Below are 14,870 nucleotides of genomic sequence, written 5' to 3' on the forward strand. Positions count from 1 at the left end.
CTTGCCTTCCAGCCCGCTCCTGAAACAGCCCCTCCTGCCTGCCAAACTATACTGAGGAGGGGGGTAAAGCCACAGGGGTAAAGGCCTTAGCCTTTGGAGCCAGAGGGGATGGGGGCTCCACTGCACATATCAATTAATACATAATCGCCAGGCCTCGCCTGCCATACCGTCCCACAAGAGACCCTGGCTACTGCCGTACATCTGGAAGACAATTTCGACCAATTAAAGGAGCCGAGAATCATTTAAGAGTGGGATGGCTGTTTGATCACGTCCCTGACTGCTCTCCTGCTCCGGCTACAGTTGACTGGCTGCAGACTGACAGGTCCGGAGAGGAGCACTGATGCCATGTCCATGCCATGTTCTCTCTCATCTCCTCATCCTCCTCTCTCTCTCTCTCTCTCTCTCTCTCCCTAAAGATGTGCATCACCCTAGCTTGTCATGGCCCACGGAGCAACAGACACAGGTAAAATAGGATACATTGCAATACTGACCACTAAACAGGTTGACGAACTTAGTTGAAACACGGCACCTGTGACGCTTAGGAACGTGATTTAATTAAATAAAAACAAAACATGAGATTTAAAGATGGGATTAGGAATATAACACCAAATTCACAATAGAGCATACACATGACCAACATTTTGAATCTGTCAAATCAATTGTTTGAACTATGAACTATGTGAAATGTGATAGCCTGTCAAAACAGTCATGGCATTCTTGCACAATTCATGATGATGATAATAGTAATCATAGTAATAATAATGTAATAATACAATACATTTCCCCCCACATTTTGTAGCAAACCAGTCAAGTATCTCCAGGACAACACACACAAGAGCTGCAACTACATAGCAGTTAGTAAAGTAACACTTTCTCTTCTCTCAATAACACCTCTCACAATTCATTGTAATTCTCCTAACTATCGGTAATTGCATGGAGGCTACTGTAGGGCCCCGATCTGTAATTCAGTGCACTACAGTGGGACTGTTGTCCATCGCTATTTCATCTCAATAAGAAAATAAAAAGAACTGACACAAAAAAAAAGGTTCACGCCCAGACACTATTACAGACATAATATCCGCCTGGCAAATACCATTAAACAATGACAGTGTCTAACTCGGACTGTGCATCTGGGCATCCTATTTGTTCATTTCCTTTGACAATGAATCTAAGGAATAAACATTTATCGCAAACTCAACTTTGCGGAAGATACAAAAAAAAGTGAAACAATGTGATGGACGTTGTGTAACGCTTGCGTTACGGTTGAGGGGGTCTTGTGTCTTCTCGGCCATTGTAGCCTAGGCTACTGTTTTAATTTGCTGCCTTCCAGTTGGGTTCATCTCATACCTAGTTCATCTGTGTTTACATGGGAGGATCGCTCCCTTCTACTCAAGGTGAAAGGCTGCTCGGTTGGATGAGGGACACCTGCAGACAAGTCCTGCCGGGGAGAGTTTGAAGCACTGGCAGTGCAACGGGTAGCCTGTGTTTTATTCCACGAAATGATACATAATAGACTCGTACAAAGGCAATTTGAACATTTTGGGTTTATCAGAATGTCTGGGAATATATTTACCCTGACATATTTCAGATTCACAGCGCAAGAAACGAAACATCTAAACCCACACCGACATAATCTATATGCACTTTAAAGATATAATTTATATTTTGGAACATTTAAATTAGGCAACGTGTATTTCTCTATATCTTATGAAGGTTGTGGCATACGCTACTCGCTAGACTCGACCTCGTTCCCGATTAAGTTATAGGCTATGCTACGTCCTTTTCATACAATTATTTGTCATGAGTACCTTTTTTATTCGTTTCCGAATCGCTATAACTTTTGCAAATGTAGATACATTTCCCCCAAGCAGCTGCGTTTTGAATCAGTCGTTCAAATCTGAATTTCTCCAGTGATATGTGTGTTGTCTACATAAAATGTTTTAAAGCGTGATATGACATTTAGCCCTCAGTTGTTGAATGCTATCATAACGTTCCTCAAAGCATAATGCATGGCTGCTATTCATAAGAGGTCGATCACAGCACAAAATGGCAGGTCTCACCGGCTCTTCCATCTCACAAGTTTTGACACATGGCATGCAGCGGATAACTTTAATCCTATTTCTCCAACAATATGCACTCGGGTTAGCTGAAATTCTAAGCAAAACCCCTAGGGATGTGATGAGAAAGTTTCCGAGACAGATTGTATGAGGAACAGTTTATACTTCATTAAAAGTAGTCGCAGATATCCGCCTGTGCTATGCATGTCATGTGTCCAATACGTTTATGCACACTCCGTTGTCTATTTTAAACGTCTGGAATATACAACTTTTACATATGACTATTATGAAACCATTGAAATAAAAAAAGAGAATAGTTGGTTCTGAGTCGCTGTTCAACGTCTTCCCATGCTTTCATTATGTAGACTAAATGTTTTCCACCCTGACAACCCCGCATGCTAACGTCACCGCTATGGATATTTAATTATACTGTATTTCTTGATCACGTAGAGAAACAGGCCCCATTGACATGATACAATAAAAATAACATTTATTCAAACTGACTTTCAAAAGCGAAACGCCTTCGAGTTACCATTCCGAACCCCATTAAACCCATGCGTAATCTTCGCACTTCTTACCTTTACATTTGAAGTAGCGCGAAGAAACTCCTGTCTGTAAACGATGCCTTGGTGAGAGATTGTGTTCATTGAATAATGAGGCATGTCCATATGATTGACCAGATCATTTTCTTTCGCTGAAGGGGGAAAAGTGCGCTTCGGACCTGTTACGATGGTCCAATGCAGAATTATCTATCTTACTGTTCCGCACATATCCTGAAGTAAACAATTGCGTTTTATTTCATTCGGTCTGTTTTTTTCCCCCAGGCCAAACGTGTTCATTGATACTAATCACTCAGCATCACAACATATTTCCATCTTTGAGCTTGGACTCTCCCTATCTGGTAGGTGATATGCATTGTACCGTCAAAAAAAGCAGTCCATTGTAGTCCGCGGCGTTATTCACAGCAACTAGATGTAGGTCTTGCGGCATTCGGCATTGCTGGAGCTAAGAGCGTAACCCAAGATAAAACCACACGGTAAATAATAATAATATCTAATCGTAGGCTACATTTCCCCCGTGTTGCGGTATAAAAAAAAGAAAGAAGGATTCCCAACCTCGCAGCTTGTTTCTGACCTTGAGCTCCGGTAAACACTCTTAATAAAATCTGTCTATTCTCATCAGAAGCCATTCACTTTGTCATTCTTGTTACGTTGACACCGTGTATAATTTGGCTTTGATTACATGTAGTCCGCGACCATGCAGTGAACACATAACAACTGAACACATATAATGTTGTAAAAGTACATGTCCTTACCTTTTCAGTTAACTATTTCAAGTATTTTTCTTCAACAACAAAAAACTCCAGGGTAAATCGGTGTAGTCTGCGCGTCCTGAGCATCAGTCACAGCTCTAGTGCTTAAGAGAAGTAATCAGTGATAAAATGACGTTCATCTCACTGTAACCTTGTGGCGTATTTAATGTAAATAAGCCAGTTATGTTGCCAATCGCATGCATACAAACGCAAACTGGTCCTGAGGGAGGCTTTTTTTTTCAGGTGCCCTGACGAACCAGGTTTATTCTAACAAAATGCATGGGAGCGCTTTTTGAAGCCATGGGCTAGGAATTAAGCACATTTATTAGTAAATATGATATTTAAAACAACCAAGCTGTCCAACAAGGCCACGTCGTACCTTATTAAAACAGAAAGAGAAAAGTCCAATATTAAACGCGCTCACCCAACGGTTCCAAGTAACCCGGGGAAATGATTTAAAGAGCTGTATACTTCGTCGAGGACTCTAAACTTTTTTTGGCATAACTTTTGCGGTAGGACAGAGATGCACAGGCCGACCTTTCATTCTCCTAAATGTTCGCACAAAGATGGTTTGATATATTATGTTTCTCTAGGTGGTGGAAGGAGCGGTATATAATGCAATTATAGTTTCAGTGTTCCGGCGTTGACGAAGCAATTGCTTAAATATACTCTTTCTTATGGGATTATATAATGATTATGGTGTAATTATCGGAACGGTTTGGTAATAATAAAAAGTATCACATACTACTATGGACGGTTGGTTTATCAGAATGTAAGGGCATGTGACTCTGGGACGATGATAAGAGCGAGCAAACGTGGAGAGGTCGACAAAAGAGGAGGACGGTGATGGTTCGGCCAAACGCAGACGGATTGATTATTCAAAATGTCCTCGAACCATGGGACACATCATCGCATTGATCGAGATGATATCAAATCCTGTATATAACCAGACAGAAGTCCCACACTGGACTCCCTGGTCGTATTTATACGGGGAGAACAGCTGTGAGCGTATGGTCTCCCCTTTCCACTTGTGCCAAGGCGGTGTGTGACTCAAGGATACTCACACGCAACTGCTCAGTGTGGTAGTATGACAGTGAACTAATGTGTTATGAGCACATGCCACTCCATCTGTGTATGACACTGATATGTACGTTGGTGTGTTACAGCTTGATTCAAGTGTGAGTGTCGGGCCTACAATGAGCCTAATTGGAGGGGATTATAACTATATTGGATCTTGGACATTTTGTGATTTAAAATGTAACTTTAAATCAGAGTAAAAAGGGATAGCTAGTAGCTATTGGTTTTATGGCTATACTGCTGTGTGTTTATTTAGCCTACGTTGTTATGACTTTTTCTTGTCTTTTTTTTTCTTCATTTATAGTGTTATCTTTTTTTCAGTGGAACATTAATAGATAATCCAGAAGGAACGATCCCGGCTGCGCTTTCTTTTCCTTCCAGACAAAACATCTTTTTTTAAAGATAGTCCACATACATTATTCACTATGAAAATCAGATTCTCATGCTTCCCCTTAAACGGTTAGGAATTCAGCGTGCATTTTCCAGTTTGATGTGTATGAAATTCTTTTTTTGAACAAATTCCAAAATAAAAGTTTGTCTCTAAAGGAATTAGCATAACTAACCCATCAATAATATCGCTATCTCTATGGGAAGGATAGCGAGAGCAGTAGGGGTGTTCCTCTTCTCAATTCTTCATGGATCAACATCGCGTTCTCGGTTTCTTTTGAACTTGTTATAGCAAGTCAAGTGATTCTTTATCGGTGACAGGCTTGACAATGCGACGGGGATGTGAAAGCAGGTCAAAAGGAAGTTGGCATATGGATTTAAACATGCACATTTCGAACAATATAGCACGGGTATGTCCCATAAATATAGCCTGCATTTAAATAATTGTGCATTACGGTGCAGGGAATAACACATGAACATACAACATTAACTTCCTTGAACTAATAAACTATTCCCTTCATTTAAAATGCATGCCTATTGGCCTATTTTGTTTCTTTTGTCTTTTTCTGTCCAATTCAGGCAACACGTCATTTTTCATGTTTTAATTTGACTTTTAAAAGACTTGAATGAATACAGTAGCCTATAGGAAATAGAATATAGGCCTGTATGCAAAATAGGACCAACATTTCAAATCTAAAGGCAGACAGCCACAAACACGTAAAGATTACAGTTAACATTTACAGCACTATTCTACTTATATTTAGCAACAGGTGCTCCAGATGAAAAAAGGGAGTCACAACAAGAGACCTCTTTGGGGCAATACACTTATTGACTGACATTCCTGAGGATATTTTGGAAATGGACTTCTACCAAGCCTTTATTTCTATCATTATATTCCTTCATATAAAAACAAATCGATGAATATTCATGAAAAATAATACACTGATCATTGACATTTCATTACTGCACGTCTCATGTAGAAGATTCCGGTACTTCCCTGCCTCCTGTACGTGGACCCCCTCCCAATAACGTTACTTGTATCTTTTACATATTGCAACAGGAAGATAGAGATTTGACAGAGTGAACAGATACTAGAAGTCAACGGCGCTGTCGACAGAGCTAGGGTTTGGGGGGGGGGGGTCAGGGGTCAGGGAGGGGAGGGGAGCACAGAGCAGGGTGTTGGACAGTCCTTCCAGGCCCATTAGACTGATGTTTCTGACTACCAGCTGAAGATGGCTCTGCTTATGGACTATATGCTTGGAAGGCATCCAAGAAAACATGCTTGAAAAACAGACTCGCCACTGTTCACTTCTCAACTAAACTAAGATGTTACTCCTTCAGTCTCCTCTCCGTGTACTCTTGGATGTGGCCCTGCTTGTAGACATTTCAAACCTCAGCTCAATTGCAAATTAGTACTATTAGTAACAGACAGAACCATTTTTGAACATTGATGCAACATGCATGATAGCAATAAAGTGGGACCTACAGTAGCAATGCGCTCATGTTGCTGTGCATCCCATTTTACAAGGATGTGGTGTGTGTGTGTGTGTGTGTGTGTGTGTGTGTGTGTGTTTGAAACCAGTCTGAAACATAAAGTCTTGTCCAGTTCAGATTTAAATGAAAACACACCAGAGTGGCTGGCTCATATGTAGAGAAAATGCTTCTTTCTTCAAATTGAGTTTCTCAATGTACAATTAATCTGTTCCAGGCCTTTGATGAAGATTTTTTTTCAAAGTATCCTACTTTAATGAAAACGGAGTGAGTGCAATTTTAAGCAATTTGATTCTCTGAACCCTCTGTGACTGTAAACTTTGAAATGTAACTTAAAATTACACTTTCAAGTATGACATCCACTAAATGAGGAGCACCGTTATAAAAAATAAAAAAAACATTTCAATTGCCGTAGTCATTTCGCAATCTCATCATTATTGGTTACATCAATCCCGTATGTGAAGCTTTTACATTTCGACAAACACACCACTGTTTCTTTTTTCTTCAGACTGGGGTCGAGTGCACTACATGTTTGGCAGTTCTGATCATTAATGAGGCTCTGCACAAATACTGCAGAGACAAATATTTAAAGTCTGAGGTTTCATCATCCTCATATTGTGAGACTAGGGAAAACTGTGTTCCTATATTTATCAGGAGAAAGTGTATATACTGATCAAACTTGTCCCCACTTGATGAGTTACTTAGTGCAGTATATTGCCTATGACCGATAACCGGGCGGATGCTAATTTAAATCATCTGAATCAATGTCTCTACTGGAAGAAAAAAAAAATTCTAAATGAAAACATCTGACTCAAACTGATTGAGAACAATGTTCGGCATAAGGGATTTAATCATGATTACTGCATGCTTAAAATATCCCGGGTTTGATAGGTTCCATCATTCTCATATGTCTACGTAAAATAAACTACAGTGTGTTAGGAGGAACCCTCGGACAACAAGACTAATGACAACACAGCCGACGGCACAGAAAGACAGTGAAGGGGAAAACTTTCTTATGAGGAGTTACTGAACAAATCGGAAACACGGGTTGACAAGTAGGCCACTGCTTACGGACGTTCCCTCTAAGTGACAAACAAGAATGATACATGACCCAAGCCTCAACCCAAATGGGAGTACGTGGCTGCCCATCTGTTGTTGAGTTGATAAGCTTATAGGCGATAACTTTACAGAGGGTGCCATTATCACACAGATTTAACCAGACCCTACCACCAGCTAACTCCTTCATACTCCAACCACTACTGTACTGTACCACTACTTCCTCCTGGCTCCTCACCTCTCAACCAAAGTCCATATTTATGGGACAGTGAGCCATCATATTTTACTATTACCTATCAATTGGTTTCTAATCGCAATAATGAGGCAGCTGCCGTTGGTGACGGAGGGCTAACTGCCTCCGTGGGAACATTAAGGAGCTTGGGTTATGCTGTGGGCCGTTAACTACCTACAGGCGCTCCTTAATGGCTCTAAATGACCTCCTCAGTGGCTATTAGCACATAATTAGAACCTGCAGACCATTGGTGACCTCCACCGGACACACGCGACACCTCCTCTGTAGCTCCTCTCCCCTTAACACTTCAATCAAAGCTACTCCCCAGTGAGACCACTATCACTGAGCTTACGTGAGTTGGCATTGGCAATCCAATAGTCGTGTATTCAAACATATCGGCATGCCAATGAACACGATACATTAAGCTGGTCTGGTACAAAGTGTGTGATTGTAGGAAAATTAGAAAGAAAGAAAAAGATAAACAGGTAATATACGTCCATCTTGAAAAAAGCTTCTCGCCTCAGGAAGAATCCTTTACACTTTCACCTCCTTTGGTACCGTTTCCTTTCACCAGACAGACATACATGGAGTACAGTGCTGAATAGTGCAAGGTGCTGCCACACCACACAAGTTTCTCTGTCAGACTAACCTCTGTGTACACTTACCAATGGTTTCCAGTTACTCCGAACAAAGGAGAGCCTTAGTTGGTTCATGACAGCTGAGGAGCCCTGGAGAACAACATATGAGAATAATAAAAGGAATGTGTTGCTTTGTCAGGGAAATACAACACAATATAACCGCCTTAAATTATCAGTGAATTATCTCTAATCACATGAGAATTATGTTGGTTATTTGTAAAAAAAAAAATATTATTATTATTTTATTTTTTTAAACACAGAAGGACAGTGACCTTGTGTTACAAATATGAGCTACCAAACACAAATTCCACAGGATAATCTTTGTAGGCCATGAGCCATCCTTGGAAAAAGGGCTTATATGGCTCCACACAAGATCACTTTATATTTCCAACCGAACCCTACAGTGAAGATATATAGCACTAACATTGTACACGAAGAGAAATGTATGTGTAACCATACTTTGTCAACGTGATCAAGCTCAGCAATGGCCATGCAGCTATGGATTTGATTGTTTGCATTTAGGCTTACCTACAGTAAATGTAGTATGATTGGCAAACTTCCCATCAAAACCACACTCACGACAGCGCACACCAGAGGCTGTGGCTTGTTATTACAGGGGGGGGTAAACTAGGTTGCAGTGGCCACAGAGCGCCTGCTAGCTGTAGTGCCAAGAGGTCACAGAGTCTAAGGACATCCCAATTTCCTGTGCTCACTCTTAAGATTCAGTTTTGGATGTGCTCCCTGTGTCATGGGTCTGAATCACTGCCCTTGCAACGCATGCGCTCGCACGCACGCACGCGCGCACACACACACACACACACCAGTCCTCCCTGAATTCATTTGTTTTCATTTGTCAGCAGTACTTTGTTCTTCACTGCTGTGCTGAATTATCGCTTAAGCAAGGGTCCGTCTCCTCCTCCTTAATCATTAAATCAGCTTTCTTCTTTACAGTGGGATAGCAGGACAGCTAACAGTAAAGTACTGTGTACTGCACAGTATTTAATCTCAGTTCAATCTGATTACAGCTGCAGAGCTTCTCTTTGTACCAGATTGTGACATGCAACCTTCCTGCAGCGTCCCTGCAATGCTGAGAGAATGTTTCTGCATGTTGTTGGTGACTGTGGTGCAGCCCAATTAACACTGGAGCAAAGGCCCATCCAAAAATTGCTGGTACTTTGGAAAATATTGTTTTGTTTTGGGGAGTCCAGCGTAGTGCCGCATGGCTACCGTGCTGCCAGCCGCTCAAACAAAGAGCGAGACACAGAGACAAGGGTTGAGAACCTTTTCGCAGTAATAGAAGAAACATCGGGAAATTACACTTCCGTGCCATCAATTTCCCAGAGACGACCAAATACCCTGGACACACTTAATCAGGAAAAGGGCACACCTCCGAATATCCCTTCTTTTGTAATGGCATTACAAGAGAAGCAAGATTTACAGATCACTTAATGTGCCTGAGTCTTCTGCATAAAAGTATATACAAAGGTTAATATTGCAATAATATCTTCCTGGAGGGCATTGTAATCATTATCTCTCTGGAGGTATCAATTAGAAGCACTTTACAGCAGGTAATGACTGAGATTCCAGTACAAAATGACATTATTATTGTTATCATCATCTATAATTTCAGAGTGGCAAAGGCAAAAAAGAGAACGATAAGTTCAACTAGAGGTAGACTTAAGGAATGAGAAGACTTTTACATTTTACATTTAGTCTCTTATTCATTTGGTCAATGACCACCCCTAGGTCCTCCTCAGCTTGTGTGTGCTGCTGCTACACTACATGTCCAAAAGTATATGGACAACTGCTTGTCGAACATCTCATTGCAAAATCATGGGTATTAATATGGAGTTGGTCAGCCCCTTTGCTGCTATAACAGCCTCCGCTCTTCTGGGAAGGCTTTCCACTAGATGTTGGAACATTGCTGCTGGGACTTTCCATTCGGCCACAAGAGCATTAGTGAAGTCGGGCACTGATGTTGGGTGATTAGGCCTGGCTCGCAGTCGGCATTCCAAATCATACCAAAGGTGTTCGATGGGGTTGAGGTCAGGGCTCTGTGCAGGCCAGACAAATTATTCCACACCGATCTCGATAAACAATTTCTGTATGAACCTCGCTTTGTACACGGGGACATTGTCATGCTGAAACAGGAAAGGGGCTTCCCCAAACTGTTGCCACAAAGTTGGAAGCACAGAATAGTCTAGAATGTCATTGTATGCTGTAGCGTTAAGATTTCCCTTCACTGGAACTAAGGGGCCTAGCCCGAACCATGAAAAACAGCCCCAGACCATTATTACTCCTCCACCAAACATTACAGTTGGCACTATGCATTGGGGCAGGTAGTGTTATCCTGGCATCCGCCAAACCCAGATTCCTCCGTCGAACTGCCAGATGATGAAGCGTGATTCCTCACTCCAGAGAACGTGTTTCCACTGCTCAAGAGTCCAATGGCGGGGAGCTTAGAAAACCCATTTTTAAAACTTCAGACAAACAGTTCTTGACTTGACGTTGCTTCCAGAGACAGTTTGGAACTTGGTAGTGAGTGTTGCAACCGAGGACGATTTTAATGCGCTACACGCTTCAGCACTCGGTGGTCTCGTTCTGTGAGCTTGTGTGGCCTACCACTTCACGGCTGAGCCGTTGTTGCTCCTAGATGTTTCCACTCCAAAATAACAGCACTTACAGTTGACCGGTGAAGATCTAGCAGGACAGAAATGTTACAAACTGACTTGTTGGAAAGGTGGCATCCTATCACAGTGCCACGTTCGTTGAAAGTCACTGAGCTCTTCAGTTAGACCATTCTACTGTCAATGTTTGTCTACGGAGATTGCATGGCTGTGTTCTTAATTTTATACACCTGTCAGCAATGGGTGTGGCTGAAATAGCCAAACTAATTTGCGGACACCCCTAATTTGAAAGGGCGTCCACATACTTTTGTATATATAGTGTATGTAGATGTTCTGTTTCAATGGGCAGACAGATATTCAAATAGAGATGGGTTTCCTCATATTCAGGCGTTGATTGTCAGTCCCAATTTCCTCAAAGAAGCTTGTGTGTGTAAATGTGTGTGCATGTGTGTGTTCATTTGGCAGTGAATGTGTGTGAGAGAGAGACAGAGAGAGAGAGAGAGAGAGAGAGAGAGAGAGAGAGAGAGAGAGAGAGAAAGCGAGGAGAGGGAAAGAGGGAGCTGTGCATCAAAACCTTCAGCAACTGGACAGCAAATATTTGCCTACCACAAAACACAACAGCATTATGGTTCGCTCGTCACTATTTATTCAGATAGGGGGGAAAAAATATGTTTTACGCGTCCGAGAAGTTGTCGTGTGACCTTTGCGCTGGACTACAAACAATTATAACGAGGATTGGTTCTGTTATTGACCTCACTCATCAAAACCATGAATAATTCAGAGATACACTCTTGCTTGTCCATAGTACATTAAGCATAAAGGCCTCTGACTTTTGATTGATTTCTTTTATATTCAATAAGCAGCTCGGATTCTCCTTTTTAAGAAGAATTGAATTGGACTTTGGTGACATCCATCAGGGCTATTCATACCCAGGAAGTTATGAGCCGGTTTTCCATGCTCCGTCACAACCACCCTAAGGCTTTATAATGCGTGTCCGCCCATTTGTTAATCACACTGTAGCAAGGCTTGGATTGTGTGGGTCTTTTCCCACAGCGTTATGGGAGGAGCTACAGAACAAGTAGCCCACACTGCTGGCCGATAGAACACCAAGTGGCAGGTCTGTCTTTCTTTAATGTCTGTTAAACTGACCATGTAGTGGCTTAGACATTCACCTATATGTACAGTATGGTACAGCATTGATGTCTGCAGTCATGGGACAAGCACATACGGTGGTCTATCGTCAGCATGATCAACAATGCCAGACCTACAGGTGTATAATAGACTATATGATAGAAAATGAAGAAGAATGTGTTCATGCCATCCCGATTCCTCCCCCCTCTCCATGAAGGGGGGTACGACAGGGTGAAGCCCGAAGGTAACGGGAAAACTCGAGGAGGAACAATGAGCTAAGAATGGATTGAGGGGAGGGGTTCAGCAAATTTCACATTCTTCACCCCAAGGAGAGGATTTTTAAATAGGATTGCAGCCCTTATATGGTTTCCACTGTCTTTTCCTTAAATGTGTGTAATTTGGAGTGTAATAGAGAGGAAGAAAACCGCTATAGGTTAATCTCATCAACCTCCATCCATACCCAAGGGAGGATGCTACAGCTAAAACTAGCTCCCTAGCTAGCGCACGGTATTGGCCTTGAAAAGTAATACAAGTAGTGGGACTGGCGGAGAGGGAGTGAGGAGAGATCAAATACAGGTGAGTGTTATCCCTGAGGAACTCCCGATGGCCTGCACTGCCCCTTCACTCATCCAGCTAGACGCTTCACTGTGTCGCTAAGTCAATCGTTATTCAGAACCTACTTACGTACCACCACTCTTTATACATGTAGCTATACATAGGCCTTGTACTTTGTTAAGGGAGGCATGGCTCCCATAATCTTTTCAGACTGGGACAAACTCACTCCATTGATATCAATGTGTTTATTGCAGCAATAGCAATATAAGGCAAGGCGAAGTGAGATATCAGCTTACCCGAGGCTGAGAGAAATGTAAGATAAAGGATATTTAATATCCAGTTCACATCACGAGGGCTAAACCTCGAATAGCACTTGGGGTTTCTGTGCAGGTAATGCCTTCATCTTTGTCTAAACACACTTTCATGGACTTTAACTGTAATAATATAAAGTGTGTGGGTCACAGATAAATGTAGCGTAATGGCTCAAAGCTGAAGATTACCCATACATCCTGTCTGCTTATTAATGCTCCTAGGCACTTCCACTAAAGGTGTTATCTTCAGGAGAGGGGGAAAAAAGCACATCAAATATTCTTTCTTTTTTCTTTATTTACAGCTCTTTTGCATTTTGTCACATTGCGTTAGAATCAAAAAAGCGTGCATCCCGGATGGCAATAATCACTCTCTGAAAGCAAATATATACGTACATTATTGGGTACAACATTACGCTGGTGGCTTGTGTTCTAGGACACATTACCCTCGCTTATTTTGTGTCTAAATGATAATGAGCATTCAAATGATAACCTATATCATTTAGAGTGAAACATGAATTTAAAACACTAGCTGCCATTTACAGAGGGGTCATGTTTTCTTGAGATCAGTCAGGTGTCCTCGGCATCCATTAAAAAACCGTAAAGAACCACCGCTAGTAAAAAAGAATGGTGTTGTCCTAATTATGTGTTAGGTGATGCATTATTTAACAATCCAACATACATCTCAGGGTTGGATATGAGTAAAATAATTTATGACAAGATCTCTTTTTTTGCCCAACACTTTAAATCAAACTTCAATAAATGTGCCACCCCTATCCATTTTACATGAGGCCTTGCTGAAAACAACCAGGAAGTCTGTTATTTCAAATTCTTCCGACGGCACCGGGTCAGAAATACAAAACAACACCAAAGAACGAGAAGCTTCAGCACACTAGCTGACCTTGGGCTACACATCCACTTCAACTGGGAGAGAAACAGACAAAAGGTGGCGGATGATCCAAAAGACAGTCCCTCCAAAAATTCAGTCAGATCCTAGCAATTATGGCACGTTGTGCTTGCTAAGGGTTTCCCACAACCAAAACCTCATTTTCTGTCTCTCTTCACTCTCCACACATTCATCTAGTCCTTCCCACAGCACACAAACGAGTACGTTTGGGTTGGAAAAAACTCAAGTTGAATTTATTTTCTCGGTCAATGTGTCATGTGTGTCATGTGGTAAGCCTATAGAATATATATTAACTCTACTTGAGGAGAGATTAGGTTTTGAGAGGTTGGACATGTCAAAGGTCACAGCCCATTGTTTGCTAGTCAGTTTGAGACAGTGTGACTCAAAACCAATCCGGTGAAAATACATGTCTTTAGATTCACAATGATGGATACATTTCCACAAGCAGGTGTATCTGTGTACATACATACATTTTGTAATCCAACTCTTCTAATCTCACATAACCAGACCTCATTCAGCTGCAGTTTCATTCCAACTCCCTTTTGTTGACCCAGATATATGCAGTAAATGACAGTAGTGTGCCTCTGCCACCACTGCTAATGACAAAAGCAATAAAACATTTGGAAGGGATGAGGCCATCTATCATGTGAAGCCCACAGAGAAACAGAGCTTAAAAGCACAGTAAGAGTATACCCTGGAAGGGCCCAGGGAAACCAAAATGTATATCATATTACACATTGAAATGTGACCCTGTAATGACATCACTTATATTAAATCAAGGCCTTGACTCAGTTTTACTTAAGCTGAACTGGTGTCCTTCCTGAAGCGAAATGAAAAAAATGGAATAGTGTCGTTGTTTTTCTGACTGTGGAACATAGATACGGTTTGATTTAGACTGGCACGAGGCAAACATGGAGAGAGCAGGGTGCTTTAAAACAAAGACAGAATAGAAAGTGTATCCAGACATTTAATTACTGTGGGATAGCGAGGTAACTGGACATACTGTACAGGCCAATACTTCTCAGGGAACCATTAAGCCCTTTTCGGGTCCAGCAATGCAAACACGTTTTACAATGGGGTTTAAATAGCACC

The 14,870-nt window shown here is 41.6% G+C and overlaps 1 protein-coding gene across 7 annotated transcripts in view; it reads right to left on the minus strand.

The window, feature by feature from the left end:
* The window catches only part of LOC115112112 (zinc finger protein 536-like), a 201,189-nt gene extending 196,881 nt beyond the window's left edge, over window positions 1-4,308 (minus strand). For 4 of the 7 annotated variants that reach the window (XM_065011871.1, XM_065011872.1, XM_065011869.1 and 1 more), the window contains exon 1: window positions 2,636-3,246. The gene's annotated coding sequence lies outside the window, so the exon portion shown is untranslated. Of the gene's footprint in view, window positions 1-2,635; window positions 3,247-3,372 lie in introns of those variants that run through there. The other 3 variants (XM_065011870.1, XM_065011873.1, XM_065011874.1) reach the window with 3 other exon arrangements.
* Window positions 4,309-14,870: the final 10,562 nt, after the last annotated feature.

This window comes from Oncorhynchus nerka, linkage group LG27, assembly GCF_034236695.1.
Source record: "Oncorhynchus nerka isolate Pitt River linkage group LG27, Oner_Uvic_2.0, whole genome shotgun sequence".
Classification (NCBI taxonomy): domain Eukaryota; kingdom Metazoa; phylum Chordata; class Actinopteri; order Salmoniformes; family Salmonidae; genus Oncorhynchus; species Oncorhynchus nerka.